Below are 17,950 nucleotides of genomic sequence, written 5' to 3' on the forward strand. Positions count from 1 at the left end.
GTTTATATATATGGTGAAGGTTCTCAATCCTAGGCACTCTTTCCAATGACCCAGTTGCACCAAACTATCTCTCCACAGTTTCTCAATGGCCTCTTGATTCATCCTTCCTAGTCTCCCTTTTGGCTCTGTCATCAGATTTCTGTCCCTGAATGATCAGTTCTTTCTTTCTGTGCACACTCCCTCTTTGGCAATATTACCGATCATGGTTTTAACCAAAACCTATAAACTCAGTAGCCTCAAATGGATATTTCCAGGTGAGACCCTGAAGTTACCATCTAGAATAGTTAGTAGTATCTCAAACTCAACGTGATCAATGCCAAATTTCACGTCAACTCCTGTTTCCCATACCTGCTACTATTGTACAAGACCTCGATTAATGAGGACTCTGACTACAAAGATACTGAGTCCTGACACCTTTGAGTCAACTGAGACCCTGCTTTCTCTCTCACACCTAATTCGTCAAATCCTGTTATTTATGCATTCTCGCTATGTCTCCTTTCCTTTCCTATAGCAACTGTCCTAGTTCCAGGCTATCATAATATCCCCCTTGGACTATTGAAGTAGCCATTTAATTGGGATTCTTGCCTTCAATCTTACCTGACTTTAATCTACTTTTGATACCACTGCTAAATAACAGAATGTGAAAGCATGTTTGATTTATATAAACAGAGTGTGATTTTACTATATTTGAAAGTATCTTCAAGGAGCAACTAACCATATTTCTCTATTTGGTGAATGATCTGGCATGTCATTCTTCAGGTCACCAAGTACAGAATATGATTAGCCTGTAAAATAATAAGTTCATCACTTCCATAGCTACACTTCTACAAGCTGATTCCTTGGAAATTTAGCTCTGTGCAAATGCTCTCTCTGACCCGAACTGCGAAGGTGCTTTCTGAAGTGTTTTAGAAAGAGTTATTCTTCTCCATTTGTCTAAGATATGGTTGTAGGGGTATATACCCATCCCTCACCAACCCCCCAACAAGTGGAGCTACTTGTGGCTTTCATCAGGAAATAAGTGAGCTATTGACGTACACTGTCAGAGAAAATCTGTTTGAACTGCCATTCCACTCCCACTCTTGGCTCCCTCTGACAGCAAAGAAACTCACTCTGACTGGAGAACAATAGGACTAAAAGAACTTCTGGATGTGGGAGTTAAAAAGGAAGTAGAATGAGTTTATGATCCTGGGAACTGGAAGCAGCATTGGATTTAATCTGGACATTAGGCCTGTAGTTTAAACCAGATCATGAATCCTTAGTGGCCAGAAAAACAAAGAAAGGAAGGTATAGCTTTGACTTAAAAGGATTGAGCTCAGAAAACTCACAGAATGAGAAATTCCTAAAATAGTCCCCTACTAAGTTGAATGATTCTGGTATCTAGTTAAATCCTGAACCAGTCTGTTGCCCATCAAAAGTTTATACCCTTAAAAAATTAGTCACAGTGCTGAATAACATTTTTTAATAAACTGCAATAGGCTCCACTAGTGAGAAAAATTCCTGGAAAAGATTATATACCACGACCACATTCCAAAATTAGATACCATTTCAGGAAAGGAAATTACCCACATTGACAAAGGAGAGTACTAGATATCCTTTTAGTGGACCCTCTGGGTTTTATTTGATTCTGTAAGTGTGTGTAGCTTTAACTGACTTTCTGTTTATTAGGCCATTTTACATCTCTGTAAGAGTAGAAGATAATTTGTTAAAATAAACGATAGTAGTGCAAATCAGTATGGCCCAGTAAGGAATGAAAAGTGATTTCTGCCTTGTAGAAACGGGAACACCAAATATTACCTATTATTGCTGTATAGATGATCAAGCAGTTTTGCATCTGTTTGCAAGTTAATTTTACCTTTAATCTAAAATTTAATTTCTGAAGGCCCAATTGCCAAATTCCTCTTTGAATTGGTTAAACATCTTACAATTTCCTCATTAATTAATGAATTAAATAAAATCTTTGGCCTATGTTCATTTTACATGAGTCATGATTTTACCTTTTTTTTTTGGTGAGGAAGATTGGACCTGAGCTAACGTCTTTGTCCATCTTCCTCTACTTTATATGGGATGCTGCCACAGCATGGCTTGACAAGTGGTGCATCAGTGTGCACCCAGGATCAGAACCTGCAAAACCCAGGCTGCTGAAGCGGAGAGCTCGCACTTAACCGCTATGCCAGCAGGCTGGCCCCATGATTTTACCTGTGAAAAATATAATTTAGTAGCTTTACAGTCAGAAGGATGCTCTAGTAAGACCAATCAATAAATTCAGTGAACCCTTTGATAGAAAAGTACAAAGATTTTGTCACAAAGCCAATGAAGGGTGATTGACTGACTTATTTCACACAGATACCTAGATATCAAAAAGATGAAGTAGTAAAATCTTGTCAAACAAAATGATTTCACACTTCTGCTATCTAGATGGGTAGTATTTCTAAACATAGAAAACTTAAATTTAGAGTTTGCCTAAAGGCAGCAGGTGCTGGATATTTCTTATTTTCTTTCTATGTGAATATTTCTTGCCATTTTTGACTAGAGGAATGGAATTATGGTAGAGGAATTTTTATTAATATTGACTGGAGTATACATCTCTAAATTTAAATTGCTTGGAGCTTTTAATAAAATTATCTTCTAGAAATTTTATAAAAGAGAAGCACAATAATAAATTCATGGTTATAGATTAATGCCCTCTGAAATTTCCCTTTCCTCCATAAATGTTTATGTGTTACTCAGATTAACGCTATGGGAAAAATAACACATGATTTTTTTCTTATTTTTCTATCATTTTAAAATTTTTTTTGAGAAAATTCAACTTTGTTTACATTTTTAAGTCACTTTTTAATTTTCAAGAATGTCTTTCATGTAAAAATTGAGGTGATCATAATAGATATACAAATTAAATACTATGGGAAGAAAAACAAGTGTGTGAATAACTCCACCTGGAATAGCTTCATAGCCTCACCTAAAATTGAAATGGGAGAGATGATGGTGAAGGGCATTCTAGAAGGAACTTAGAGGACACACAAATGGATTGTATTAGGAAATGCCAAATCAATAGTTTTGTTTGTTTGTTTTTCCAGTGAAGGATATGTGGTGGGGAGCACACTAAAGGGGCCTTGGGGCCTGATGGTAAAGAGCATCAAATGTCGCACTCATATGTTGAAATTTTACTCAGAGGGCCACACAAAATACTTTAAATTTATTGAGTGTAGATGGAATATGATCAGAACTATGCTGTAGGTAGATTAGATTGGCCAAATTTTCAAAGGAGTCATTATGGTAGGTCAAGATTGAAGCTGAAAAGAGCCATTAGGAGGCTTCAATGTATCAGGAAGAGATAAAGTAGATTGCTCTACAATAGTTTTTGTGGAAATAAAATAGATTAGTTTCTGAACTTATAGATGGCAGTATATTTATCTTTCAAAATGAAATATAATTAATTTTTAACTGTAGACATTATCCCGGAGTAAACTACTGTTTTTTGCCATATTTTTAACTTGAGCCAGGTTCAGTTTATAACATGACAATGAGCTCGTCATGTTTGATTCCAAACAACTACATTGATTTTTATTATGGTCTTTTGAAATTGCAATGGCCATGTGTTTTTTTTTTGTTTTTTATTTTGTGAGAAAGATCAGCCCTGAGCTAACACCCATGCCAATCCTCCTCTTTTTGCTGAGGAAGACTGGCCCTGAGCTAACATCTTTTGCCAATCTTCCTCCTTTTTTTCCTCCTTTTCTCCCCAAAGCCCCAGTAGATAGTTGTATGTCATAGTTGCACATCCCTCTAGTTGCTGTATGTGGGACACGGCCTCAGCATGGCCGGAGAAGTGGTGCGTCGGTGCGCGCCAGGATCCTAACCCGGGCCGCCAGTAGCGGAACGCGCGCACTTAACTGCTAAGCCACGGGGCCGGCCCCCCTGGCCATGTGTTTTAATTAAGGAACTTGTAATATGAGCACAATAACGCTTCTCTCCTGTCATTTCATAGATCTGAAAATTAATGAAAGAGTAAGTGCCCGAATAAAAGGCTTTAGTTTCATTAGCACTCTGAAAATTATTCTTTAGATTTTTTTTAAGCTTTAGTACATGGTTGTGTATCCTACTTGTTGGTTTTTAGTTCTCTATGTGAGCCGCTGCCACAGTATGACAACTGACAGACAGGTGGTGTGGTTCCACGAATGGGAAACCCAGGCTGTGGCAATGAGAGCGCTGAATCTTAACCACTAGACCACCAGGGCTGGCACTAGAATTTTTACTTGTAATACAAATTTTCCCATTCTTCTGTATATAAATTCTATTCCATGTGCTTAAATTCTAGTAAAAATCTGTAGGTCATATTATAAATCAGGTCTGAAGCAAGTCAAGGATCGAATCTAAAAGATTCAAATAATCTGACTTTTATTTCCTCTTTAATCTCCTCCTCAGGGGAACTTTTGCTTTTCTCTGGTAGAGGCGTTCACTTCAGTCTTTCGATAAACACTTACTGAGTACTTATGTAGCATTAGACCCTTGATTTCAGAGATGACCAGGCCTCAGGACCTTACAGTCCAATAGAGCCCCCATTTATTGAGGCCTCACTCTGTGCCAGTCTGAGCACTCAGTTCTTCACATACACCACTAATTTAACCCTTACAACTACTCAAGGAAGGAGAAATTGTACCCACTGACACATGAGGAGGCTGAGATTTAGGATCGTTCAATAGCTTCACAGAAATTGCTCAACTGAAAGTGGGAGAAGTGGATTCATGCCAGGTCTACATGACTTTGAAGCCTGGGCTCTGCTGACTACCAACTACAGAATCTCATAGTTGGTGGGAAAGATAGTTGAGTGGGAAAGTGGGACTCAGGTTATGGGCAGAGGATAGATTTCATCAAGAAAGAGATACTTGAGCTGAGCCTGACACTTAAAAATGAAGAAATTTTCTCCCAAAGGGACAGAGATTTTAATCATTCCATGAAGCAGCAGGAGCACGCTAGGTATGGAATAGTACAGCAGCTTCTGGGAACTTTATGGAGCAACTCAGGAGACCAGGGTACGAGGAGCTGTGCATCAGTTGTTGAGCCTGGAAGATGGAGAGCAGTCAGAAGCTTCATATCCTGTTCTAAGGGGTTTTAGCTTTATCCCAAAGGCCCTAGAAGGCTTTGAGCGGGGAGTTATATGATGACATTAACAACACCTCTGCTCAGTAAGAGGTTGTCATGCAAGTTGGGAAGCATGCAACAAAGATTGGAAAATAATGGCACTAATATATCAACAACATATTAATAAGTTTGATTTAGTATGCTTCACACTGAGGACATCAGTGCTTGAGAAAATGCGTAGAAAGGACAGATTAAGGCCAGGTATAGTTAATAAGGGAAGGCTTCCCAGAAGATGTTTGCTTGGATTCCAGGTTTGATATGAGAGACATGGGGAGATAAAATACAGAAAGAAGCATCATAAGCAGAAGCAATAAAACCAAGACACAAGAAGGAACAGGTTATATTGGAGACAAGGAGTGGGGTTGTTAAAATGATTTAGAATATGAGAATGGAAGACGAAATTACATTTTATTATCTAATTCATTTGGGAATAATGGAGAAAACTTTTTTGTTGTTATTATTCAATAAAGAAACAGCAATGTTTTCAGAGAGATTTTAATCAATCTTATCATCACATTACTATTGTCAGTTAGCCCCTTGAGAAAATTCTCACATAAGATACAAATGTAAACATATTAACAAAAACTTGTTAATCAATTTCAGTGAGGTATAAAATAATGAAAACATCTTGATTTTAAGAAGTGAGTTAAAGAGATAAACTTACTATACATCAAAATATATGGTAACATAGGCTGATACAAGTATAAATTTACATTGACATGAAAATTATAGAAAGTGCAAATAAGTACAGAGAAAGCAGTATCGTTCCCTGGAGAAAAGACTTATAGTAAGCACTAGTGATCTTCTCTTGAAGTATGTAGAGTTGGCTACATAAACATTCCCCATAGCTGACTGGGAAAGGTGTTACCTTCCAAGAAATTCTTATCTGAGGTAATGAGGAATCTGCTAAAACCTGTAAAAAGCTCAAGCTGTTTCCTCCCTCTGCTGAGTCAAGAGAAAATGACTGATAGCTCAGGAATTATATTCCTAGCTACTTTGAAGTCTTAGTTTGAAGTCTGAAGGATTTGGGGCAGGGAAGTTGGATTGTACAGGTGGAGTTGTTATCTTTTTATCTAATCGAAAAATGCATTCTGAAGACAAAGGAGCATTTGGAATTCGATTGTGTTTTCTGGGCTATAGATCCTTGTTTCCAAATGATGGATGTCAGAGAAGGAAAAGAGAACATCTCAGGAGAAAATGAAAAGATCTAAAGCCCAGGCTTTTTCCAGATGCTGCTTCCCATAGGAAGACTTCCCATTCATTCTTGTCATTGTTACCATTTTAGGTTATTTTTTATCTGGATGAAAAGAGAGAAAGCATACTTTTATATCTGCAAACATCACAAACATAAAGATGGGAGGGGTTCATAGACTATGGATTCAATTGTACTGTCGTTTCAAAAGAAGAGCCTAATTCATAGGATGAAATGCAAGAGGTATTAATGTGAATTTCTACACTTCGATTCAGAAATTAGTTGGACAAGTGCAGGATGATAGAAAACTGGCCTAACTGTATTTTAAGTAAAAAAGACACCTGGGTGGATAAAGTTGGTTTTGCAATTGTATACAAGCCAACTGTGTGATGTGGCAGCCAAAAATATCTAATGAATCCTCAAACTGCATTAACAAAATTATAGTGTCCAGAGAAAGCAAAGCAATAATTCTCTGGCTCTTTGCTTTGCCTAGACCACATCTGGAGCTATGTGTTAATTTCTAGACCCCATTGACAGTTAATTATAATACACCCCCAGGAATATAATCAGTTGTTAAGGACTATGGAAACCATGGCATATCAAGAATAGTTGGAAAAAATTCTTGTGCTTAACTTGGAAAAGAAGACATTCATAGAAGCTGCTCTAAAGTCTTTGAATGACTGTCATATGGCAAAGAGTTTCTATTTATGTTATAGCATTTGAATTGTGATTAATGCCAATTCAGGGGTAAATATCAGGGGAAAAGATGTTGGGTCGCTAGAAGGGAAATCTTTTTACAACTTGAACTCTCCATCAACACACGGGCTCCTTCGTGAAGTAGTTGCAGGTCACTAAAAATATTCTGAATAGAGAGGGCTGGATACCTTCAACATGAGCTTGAGTCAGGTACTACCAACCTATGAAAGCCAGTTAGGAATTATGTAGGAATTTTGCTAGCTGGTTGGGTTGCTTGAAATCAGCAAACTGTGAGGATGTTTACACCAGAGAAATTGGCAAACAATATAAATCAGGATTTTTTTTTTCTTTCAAGAGACAGTTTACCAGCACACCATTGGATTTTTATAGATGATGTCAGTGCAATGGATAAGAGTTTTCAAACTTCCAAATCTAAAAGCCTATGGATATATTAACATGTAGCAGAATACAAGCTGAGTTAAAAAAAAAAACAGAAGGAAGTAATATGGGTAGTAAAGTCAGGGAAATTTGTGAAGGAGGTTAGAGGTAAAATGGCAAGAATAAAAGAAGAAGAAACACTAGGGGATTGGATTATATTCTATGGGAACAGGGAAAAAATAGAATTAGGGAGAACTTTCTAAATATTTTTAATTAAGGCATTTGTGCGATTTGCCATTGTTGGGAGGGAAGCATAATATCTTAGGAATATGTGTTCTTTTCCCTTTTAGAGATAGATATATTAAAGAGCAAATGAATAAAATTATATCCAGAAATTGCCAAATGCATTAACTACAAATATTGAGTCTAAGAAATTAGATTATATTTCAAAAATGCAAATATATTTTCACCATGTTCTTCACGGTTAAATGTAAATGCTACATGAGATCATTGCTTCTGTAACATGAATTTATACTCTTCATTCTATAATTTAGGGATGGATTTAGGAATAATGTAAATTATTCCTACATTCAATCGTAAACATAAATTATCTTAATTCCAGGGATATTTAAGATTCTTTTCATATGGGTGGCCCTTTTGATATACACTTTAGTATATAACTAAACAGCCTGACTTGTATGTCTTTGCTGAAATAGCCATATTACAATGTTCAATAAAAGCAAAGCTCTTACAATCTTTCGTGTTATAAAAATTTAACCATCCCACATTTCAAAGTGCAAGAGTTTTGAAATTAGAAAAGATAATGCTTTCAAAATGTCTTTAATTGGTATATGAATTTTTAATAAAATTTATAGATATTTCATTTCAAAGAGGAAGGGAAAATTTTCCAATTTGAAAATTTTCCTTCCTACTCTCCATCACAACAGCACAATAAAGAAATAAAAACACAAAACTACATACTTACCTCTTCTTCTTTGAATGCCTATAACACTATGTGTATGCTTCTACTATGGTAATAATTACATTATGACTCACATGTTACAATTATTTTTACATTAAATAAAATTCTACTACTTATTAGATACTTCAGAGCAATGCTCACATCTCATTCATTTTTGTGCCCATACAAATTTTGTGCACACAAAACTATTTACAAAAATCTGCACACAGTACATATTAAAGAAATATTTTTGAATGAGGGATTTAGCTCAGTCATTTTTCTGTTACATGACACAAGCAAGATGCTGTTTTTGTGGATATATCCATAAATGTCATAAGCCCATTCCTCTATTATTTTCCCAATAGTCTATTTGAGGTGCTACTTTTGTGTGGTCTTCATTAAAACTGTTGATTTAAAATTTGTAGATACAAGTTAAGCCATAATGTTTTGTAGGATGAAATTTTGAAAGAACAAACTTTACACTTAATAAGATCAAAAATAAATGTGTTTGCAATCATTCCACCCCAAAAATGTTTCTATGTAAATAATACACACACACACAGATACACATATACATGTGTGTGTTGGTGTGTACATATGCACATGTGTATTTGTAAAAAATATATATGTATACATATATATGTAAAATATAGACCATTATCCAAATATATATATTTGTTAGTCAAGCATTCATTCATTCAACAAATATTTAAGGAGTGCCTACTGCATGTTAGGTACTATTTTAAGTGCCTTTGATACATCAGTGAAAAAAACAGAAAAAGATGCCTGCCCTAGTGGAGCTTACGTTGTAGTAGAGGAGATAGCTATTGAACAATAAGTATAAATTTTTTTAAGTGATTAATATTTTTGGTAAGAAGGTAATGTTCACTGTGGGAGAAAACACAGTAAAGGGGCAAGGTAGAAACAGGAATACGTTTGGTGATTAGTTCAGATGGTAGTTTGGACCAAGGAAAACAGTCAGATTCCATATATATTTTAGGAGGTTGAGTCGGTAGGATTTCTGACAAAATATATGTGAAGTGTGAGAAAAAGAAAGGAGTCATGGATGACACTATGGTTTTTGGCCAAAATAACTGTAAAGTGGTAGTGTTACCGTCAACTCACTTGTGGAAAGCTGTGCATGTAGCATGTTTGGGAAGGAAGTACATCAAGAGCATGAATTAAGAAATTCCAAAATAGATGTGATCAAGGATAAGCCACTACATAGTGTAATGATTCATGGATTGCAGACGGCAGAATGAATGTGAGCAAGAGCTAACAGACTTTGCTCCAGTGAATTGGGAAAGGAATGGTAGTCTTCTCCTTAGTTACCACAAAATGCTAATTAACATATACTTTCTATTAATTTGCATAAATTATAGGATATCTGACAACATTTCTCTCTGTATCTTTCTTAACAATAATATTACACATGCAATTAAGAAGTTATCCTTTTTATGGCATAAAATCCCAAGGGGAAGTCTTTCTTCAAAATGTTGAATACTTTTATAGTGCTGGAATTCAGGATTCAGAGCCTATTTAATTGGGCTCTTTCCAACTTCTGTTGGTTTATCAGGTTTGTATGATCTGTGAATCTTCCCCATTGGATAATAAAATGCCATCAGTTATCAGTTTAATTGAGTGGAATTCATGATTTTATTGACTGAAATTGGGATTAAACTGACCTTTATATTGTCAATATAAAATGATTTGAGCAAATTAATTCCATACAAAGAGCAAGGAATCTTTTCTATCTATCAAAAGAAACAAATGTTTTTCCAAATACATTATAGTACACTACATACAGGTGCAAAAGTGTTTCCTGTTCTAAGCATTGCAGGCATACAAAAAATAAACGCTCCATGATTCCAACCCCCAAGTGCTCACAGTCAGAGGAGATTAGATAGTCAAAAGGCAACCCAAGGAAGACCGTGCTAAGAGCTTTATAGGAAAAATAACCTTCATTGGGAGTCAGAGGGAGTGAATTCTGACAATGTGATTGTAGTAGGAAAGGCTAGCCCAGCTAAGGCTGGGCTGAGTTGTGATGATTATTTTTCATTCACATTACATCACTGCTAGGCATCCATTCTTGTTTGACTTCCTATATTACTTATAGAACCAATTTATTGAGCCAGTTAGATTAGGTTGGCACAGGCAGAATGTAACTCTATTCTTTTTCACCTCTACCTTTTGGATTTCATCTGAAGATTTCTTGTTGTTGTTGTTTTCTTTTCCTAAATGAAGTTGGGTAGGTTCCATAGTTTTTAGAAAACTTTCAAATAACAAAAAATTGCCGATCTTTCTCATAAAATATAGACCATGACTAAATTTAAAACTCTTCTACCTCAGCTCACACCTGTCACAGGCTGTCTGGGGAAGAAAGTCATGGTTGACTTCATTTTTTTTCTCTTGATACACTTCTTACCTCGCATTTCTGCTCCCTACAGTGTCAGGTGTAGCAGTATAGAGGAGTGGTAAAGGACAAAGAAGGCCTTACATGATAGGTTCAGTTGTAACTTAATGCTGGGTGCTGGCTTTTTTTCTCTTGGGATGCTTTTGCGGTTTCCTCTGATTGCCTCCCCTGCTGAAACTTTAACTGTTAAAAGGTAATGCTTGCGCTCCTAAGGCTCATGAAAGCTGATAGCAAAAATTCCCAATTCTGTGTTCAGTAACTTCATGGTGGTAACTTGAAATCCACAATAGTGGGAATATTTACATAGTGGAAATTGAGACATTGGGTTTTTCCTGTCCTCAGATTTCAACTGAGAAACTGGCTCTTCCTGGGTCTTAAACCTGCTAGCTTTGGACTGCAACTACACCATTGGCTCTCCTGGGTCTCCAGCTTGCCAATTCACCCTGCATATCTTGAGACTTGTCAGTGTCTATAATTGTGTGAGCCAATTCCTTATTAAAAAATTTCTTGGGGGCTGGCCTGATGGTGTCAAGTTCGTGTGCTCTGCTTCTGTGGCCCAGGGTTCACAGGTTTGGATCCTGGCCACGGACCTACACATCACTCATCAGGCCATGCTGTGGTGATGTCCCACATACAAAATGGAGGAAAATGGGCACAGATGTTAGCTCAGGAACAATCTTCCTCAAGCAAAAATAGGAAGATTGGCAACGGATGTTACCCCAGGGCCAATCTTCCTCACCAAAAAAAAAATTTCTTAGATAGATGGATAAATGTAGATATACATCGATTAGATATATTCATCTTACTGATTTTGTTTCTCTAGAGAACCCTGACTAATATAGAATCCGATGCAGTTCTAGCACAATTTTGTTTAAATCAACATTCTGCATTTGCATTATTACGACTATGTAACTGCTGTTTCCTGATAAAAGTCTGGCTGCTAAGATAGAACTGGGTGGAAGAAGGATATATTACTGTTGCGTACATAGACTTTCTTTCCCGCTCTCTATTTAATTGAACTTCCAGGATTCTTCTCCTGGAATACCACATCTTTCTTAAATGAAACATGGGGATGAGAAGCAAGAGAGACTGAAAATACTCTTCTATTTCTTTTCAACCTACCATGGATTTATGCATTCATTCAACAAACAATTATTGAGGGCTTATTCTATATCAGACACTCTGCTATGTGTTGTGAGGGATACAAAGATGCCATTAAAATGCTGAGCCTAAAACCCAGCCAGGAAATGACACTTGGCATTGCATGAATGCCAGTTCAATGAAAAATTATCCTTTCATAGATGCTGAATTTAACTCAGGATTTAAGTCATTAGGGACTTAAATATATATATATTTCTTTTTAAACAATATACAGTATCAAACCATGAATATTTTTAAGTTAGCAATTATCTGAAACGCCCACAGGTAATTATTACAGTTTAATGACAACCTGTCCTACTACTTCTTAATTGTCTATTGCTTTAGGAAATGGAGGGTCACAGACATTATTATGCTAATTATCCACTTCATTTGCAAGGATTTTTTTTTGGTAAGATTGTTAGAGTTTGGGACAACAGAACAATGCTAAGGAAACATCAAAAGAATGAACAAAAATAAACCCTCAAATATAGAGAAATGAATAGTTATTCCAAAGATAGTGGTAAAATTTACACAAAAGAATGAGCCATTTAAGTCCTAAGTCATCAAGAGTAGCTTCTGGGCCGGCCCCGTGGCTTGGCGGTTGGGTGCTCGCGCTCCGCTGCTGGTGGCCGGGGGTTCGGATCCCGGGCGCGCACCGGCGCACCGCTCCCCTGGCCATGCTGGGGCCGCGTCCCACGTACAGCAACTGGAGGGATGTGCAGCTGTGGCAGACAACTGTCTGCTGGGGCTTTGGGGGGAAAAATAAATAAATAAAATCTTTAAAAAAAAAAAAAGAGTAGCTTCTGAAGAGCGAATAAATAGAAGTAAAAGATAGAGCACTAATTTATTAAGCAAGTCTTCCGTACTATTTCCCCTAGTGTTTGTCCTAAATCACGCGTTGCCTGGAATAACTGTTTTTGTGAGCTCTATGTCCACAGGCCCCTCCTACGCCCTATGAGAGGCTAAACCAAAGAAGGTCATTAGATTTGCTGAGGTCACAGGAGAGCAGCTCCAGTGGGGTGGTGGGAGTAGACGAGGAAGGAACACATAGAATGTGGTTACAGTCCCCGACGGCAGGGGCAGATCGTGTCTTCACTAAATTCAATATGGATGGAAAAGAGAGAAATTGTGATATTCCTAAAACACAACGACATTAATCAAAGGGTTGCATTCATTTATTTTAAAGACAAAGGAAAGTTAGTTGTTTGAAAAGTCAGTGAGATGCAAGAGGCTGAAGATACTTGAAAGGAAGGAGAGAATTATTGGGCAAGAGCCCATAGGAAATAAGTCAAAGAACAGGTGAGAAGTTGAGTCATGGACCGGAATGAAGACGCTGAGACATAGAAACAGAATAATGTGAGAACAAACAAAGACAGCCGTGCAGAGAAGTGGTAAAGGATGTGGACCCTGGAGCCAGACCGCCTGGGTCTGAGGCTGAGCTCTACCGGTTTTTAACTTTGTCACCCTAGGACAATAGTTTTCACTTCTCTGTGCCTCCATTTTCTCACTTATAAAGCAAGGATAATATTCGTATCCTCCTCATAGCATCATTGACACAATTAAATGTGTTAATACATATAAAGCACTCAGAATAGTGCCTGGTACATGATAAACACTAAACGTTAGCTGTAATTATTTTAAAAAATCATCTGCTGCACTGGGAGGGAAATTGTAATTTTTGAAGAGAGAGAAAGTCTGCATGACTCCTCTGCAGTGCTCTCCACACACAGTGAATTATATTAACACGGTAACACTAAAACAACAGCGAGTAACCAACAGAGGGCTTCTCTTCCAGAGCTTGATGTTTACTCATTAAATCCTCACAACAAACCTGTGAGGCAGGTGCTATAATTATCCCCTTTTGCAGATAAGGAAACATATATAGCAGATTAAATAACGAAATGGGCATCAAGTATCAAATGAGCTATAGAAGATTATTCTAGATGGCACCGAAATGTAATGAACTGTACAGACTCTATAATTTGTACCAAATCTTATTCATATATTAGGATGTTCAGTTAGAGCTCTGAGCAAATTAGAATATTAGCCACATGCTACAGAGGTGATATATTTATTAATAAGTTTGTTTAATTGGTAAAGACTAATGATGAGATGAGAAATAAAAACCCACTAGGATCAACAGAGGAACCAGGAAAGCTAGGCTGAGGAGTATGGGCTTGCTTGTGTATGCAGAAGGGAGTCATCCACTGAACGCGGTGTTATGATATTCTCAGCGATGAACACATCATGAATCTCTACCTGCCTCATTACAGAACTTTGTGTCAATGTTGCACTGTTCTGAAGGTGTATGCATTACGTAGCAACAAAATTATCAAATGCATTTGCTCCATCCTCGAGGAAGAGTAACAAGCCCATACCACCAACCACAGTAACTTTCCCATTGTTTTTTGTATTAAGGATTTTGCTTTCTGTTCGCTTTTCTATTCCTTAATGCTTATTAACATTCAATCTCCATAGGCTTTGTTGAAATTTGCAAGTTTTCCCAGAGCTGTGATCCCAGTTGGTGTATCGCTAGCTTTTTCCCCCCTTATCTATGATATACAAGTAACCATCTGCTGTTTGAAAATGCATTGTTGCCAACATAAACTGTGAGATGTATGCTGAAGATTCAAATCTGTTACCACCCTGTGGAGGAGAAAACCTGTTTTAAATATTCCTAAAGTTTGCTTTATATCAAACGCTTGACTTATTTGCATTTGAGGAAGTTAAGAAAGGATAAGGATTGAAAAGCACTGATAATACTGCCTACAGGCATCCAGTCGAGAAATAAGTATCTCACTGGAAAATGTACTGTCATTGTTGGTATAAGGTATATTGAAGTTATACAATAGAAGGTACTCTGTAATTTTAGTTCTGTTATTTTTTGTGTGTGTTCACAATTCTAATCAAAGCAGTTCATTTTGATTGGTTCATGTAACGTCTTGTTGCGTTTTATGTGTTAGGTCGTTATTATTTCTCCAGAGTAGCTTCCGCTTTATGTTCTTTCTTAATAACCAGAGACAATCAGTTAGTCTAATAAGTGGTTTCAGTTCAGAATCTTTAAAAAGAGGATGCTCTGTAGACAAAGCTTTGAGGTGCCCGGATGGAAGGGTTATTCTTGCCAAGCTGACTTGACTACTGGACTGCAGTAGAAGAGAATGCCTTTCTTAAGAACCTGGAATATGTCAGATCATACCTCTGTCCCTAGAGCTGCAAAGCATTTATCAATTGAGGATAGAGCACTAAAGTGATCGTTATAGTTTATTATATAGAGGGTTATTTGAGATTTAGGACTCAAATTACTTGTTACCAAAGATTAAACAGGTGATTTCTATTTTTTTAAACATATTGGGGAGAAAGCTGACCCTCTGAGAAGCAGAAGGGAAAAGATATATTCCACTGTACAAATTCCTTGGGAAAGTCAGCCTTTGACAAAGAAAGTAAGGATCTTTCCAAAGATCCTTTTCAAAGCAACAGCCCAGAGTCAATTACCAAATCATTTCCTTTCTCTAGCCTAGCCACTGAAAGGTTTCTGATAAGCATTCTCAAGAAAAGTAATAAAAGATCACTAAAAGGAGGGAAGCCATAATCATCAGAGAATCTTCTGGAGTCTATATGGTCAAGGCACTTTAAAGGAGAAATGGAAAACAAAGCTGTTACAAAACATAAAACACTAAATGTCTAGAGGTCATTTAGCATTTAAGTATGCTGTCTTGGAGGCTGGAACAGTGATAAAGATAAAGTCGATTAAAAGGAATCTGTGGGGGGCCAGCCCGGTGGCGCAAGCAGCTAAGTGTGCACGCTCTGCTGCGGCGGCCTGGGGATCGCAGGTTAGGATCCCAGGCACGCACCGACGCACTGCTTGGCAAGCCACTTTATGTGGCGTCCCACATAAAGTGGAGGGAGATGGGCACGGATGTTAGCCCAGGGCCAGTCTTCCTCAGCCAAAAAAAAAAAAAAAAGAAAGAGGAGGATTGGCAGATGTTAGCACAAGCCTGATCTTCCTCACCAAAAAAAAAAGGAATCTGTGCTTTGAGATTCTTTGCATGTTTGAAATCTGTGTAATTTAAAGAGACTTAGAGTGCAGGACCCAGACTTTGAACGTGACCACCAGGGCCAAGCCAAGGGCAGTACCGTACAACTGAGTGTACTCCCTGGTCAAGACAGCCTGGGTCTGTTTTGGAGTAGCTGTGCTGCCCATGTCCTCTGACAAACACGAAGTGGAGGGGCACGAGATTTACTCATCTGTGCACTTTTGCTGAAAGTGTACCAAGATTTATCCAGCTATGCTCCCTTGGAGAGTTTAAAATTTGACTCCCAGGGCAGAAGGAAAGAAAAGTCTGATGCTGAGCCTCTCTATTCATTACTTTTAAAGAAACGCAGCACATAGTAGGTGCTCAAAATTTTTGCCGAATGAATGAATAAATGTGCCAGGTGCTATAAAGAGCTGTTTCAAAGCAGTATGGGGATGAAGACCTGAATAGAGTGAGTTAAAGCAAGAATAACAGGAACGGAAGGAGAGAGAGCAAAGGAGGCAGCACTGTTGCAGAGTTTTGCTGTAATAGGAATAAGAGAAATGGGATAGGAGCTCAAGAGGAAAGTACGGTGAACTGGATTTCTTGTAAAATAAAATACTTGTCTTTTTAGGTGGATATACCACAGCATGTTTGTGTTTTGATAGGAAGGATCCAGTAGAAAGGGAAAATTGATTACTGGAGAGGGAGAAATTACTGGAGCAACATCCTTCAGTGGGTGAGAAGTGCTGGCCATGAAGAAGAGAGGCTGGCCTTGGGTAAGAGCCCAGACTCATCCTTCATCCATTGCATACAGGGAACTAAGAGTATCTGGAAACAGACGGATGCAGGCTAGTAGAGGCTGGAGTGTAAAATAGCTCTCTTCTGATTCCTTCTATTTTCTAAATGGAAAAGGAATCAGTATCATCAGCACAGAAAAAGAGGCAAGAAGTATTTCAGGTTTAAGGCAAGAGAAAAGGGTATGAAGTAATCTAAGAGGATGGCGGATTGAATGGACCACAGAAATATACTAAAATTGCCAGGCAGCACTAACAAAATTCTTGCTTCTTCTTTAAAACTTATTTGCTGATCTTCTCTACCCCCTAGGTTTACTTAGAACTTGAAACTTGGTTTACAATGAAAAAGTTTTACTCTGTAAGAAAAAAATCATATCACATTTTCTACTGGTAATGTTTGAAAGTTATACATTCTTGGGGAAGCAATGTCACTATAGCCTTTCTCAATTATTAATCTTTTATAAATATAGCTGAGTTGGTATATATAGTTAAACTTAGTGGTGCTGTTCCTACAGATGTGTGGCTATTCGCAGAACCAGGACTTTATCCTGACTTCAGGTTCTATCCATTAGTGAAATAGTATGCACGCTTCAATTCAATTCAATCCCATCACCTTTTGAGTAATATTCTATTGCAATAGGTTATCAATTTGAAATTTTGGACACTTAGGATATTGTATATTTTGATGTTAGTATCTTTTTTGTGAATATGAAAGATAAAGTTTCAAAAAATCATAATTAAAAAAAACCATTATCTGGAAACAGTGAATGTTTGGGTGTCTTGGGCTTCTAGGAGTGAATGAACTGAATTTCCTGAAGGTATTTTCTTCAAGGTCTTATTGGTCTGCTCCTCTTATCACCCGAGAAACATAAAGGGAAAAAAGAAGTGGAGAATATGGCTAAAAAATCCTTTATATAGGTAAAAATTTTTGTCCAGTGAATTATTTTATATATTGTTACATAAAATATCAACTATAAAACTTTTCTTATCTGCTCAAAATTATTTAATGAAAATTTGGGGAACTGTAAAAAGGTAGATATGGTAACCAAATTTCAGAAATACAGAACCTGACAGTTAAAAAAAACACATTTCAGCCCCTGTCTCCTGGCTTAATTTACTAATCTTCCTTTAGACTGAAATTGCCTCTGGTAGTTTCTGGCTACAAGAACTACAATTCTTTTGGAGATTCTGTGTGGTAGGAACATTAATAGAGAACGTAATTAT

This window comes from Diceros bicornis, chromosome 25 (assembly GCF_020826845.1).
Source record: "Diceros bicornis minor isolate mBicDic1 chromosome 25, mDicBic1.mat.cur, whole genome shotgun sequence".
In the NCBI taxonomy this organism is placed as follows: Eukaryota; Metazoa; Chordata; class Mammalia; order Perissodactyla; family Rhinocerotidae; genus Diceros; species Diceros bicornis.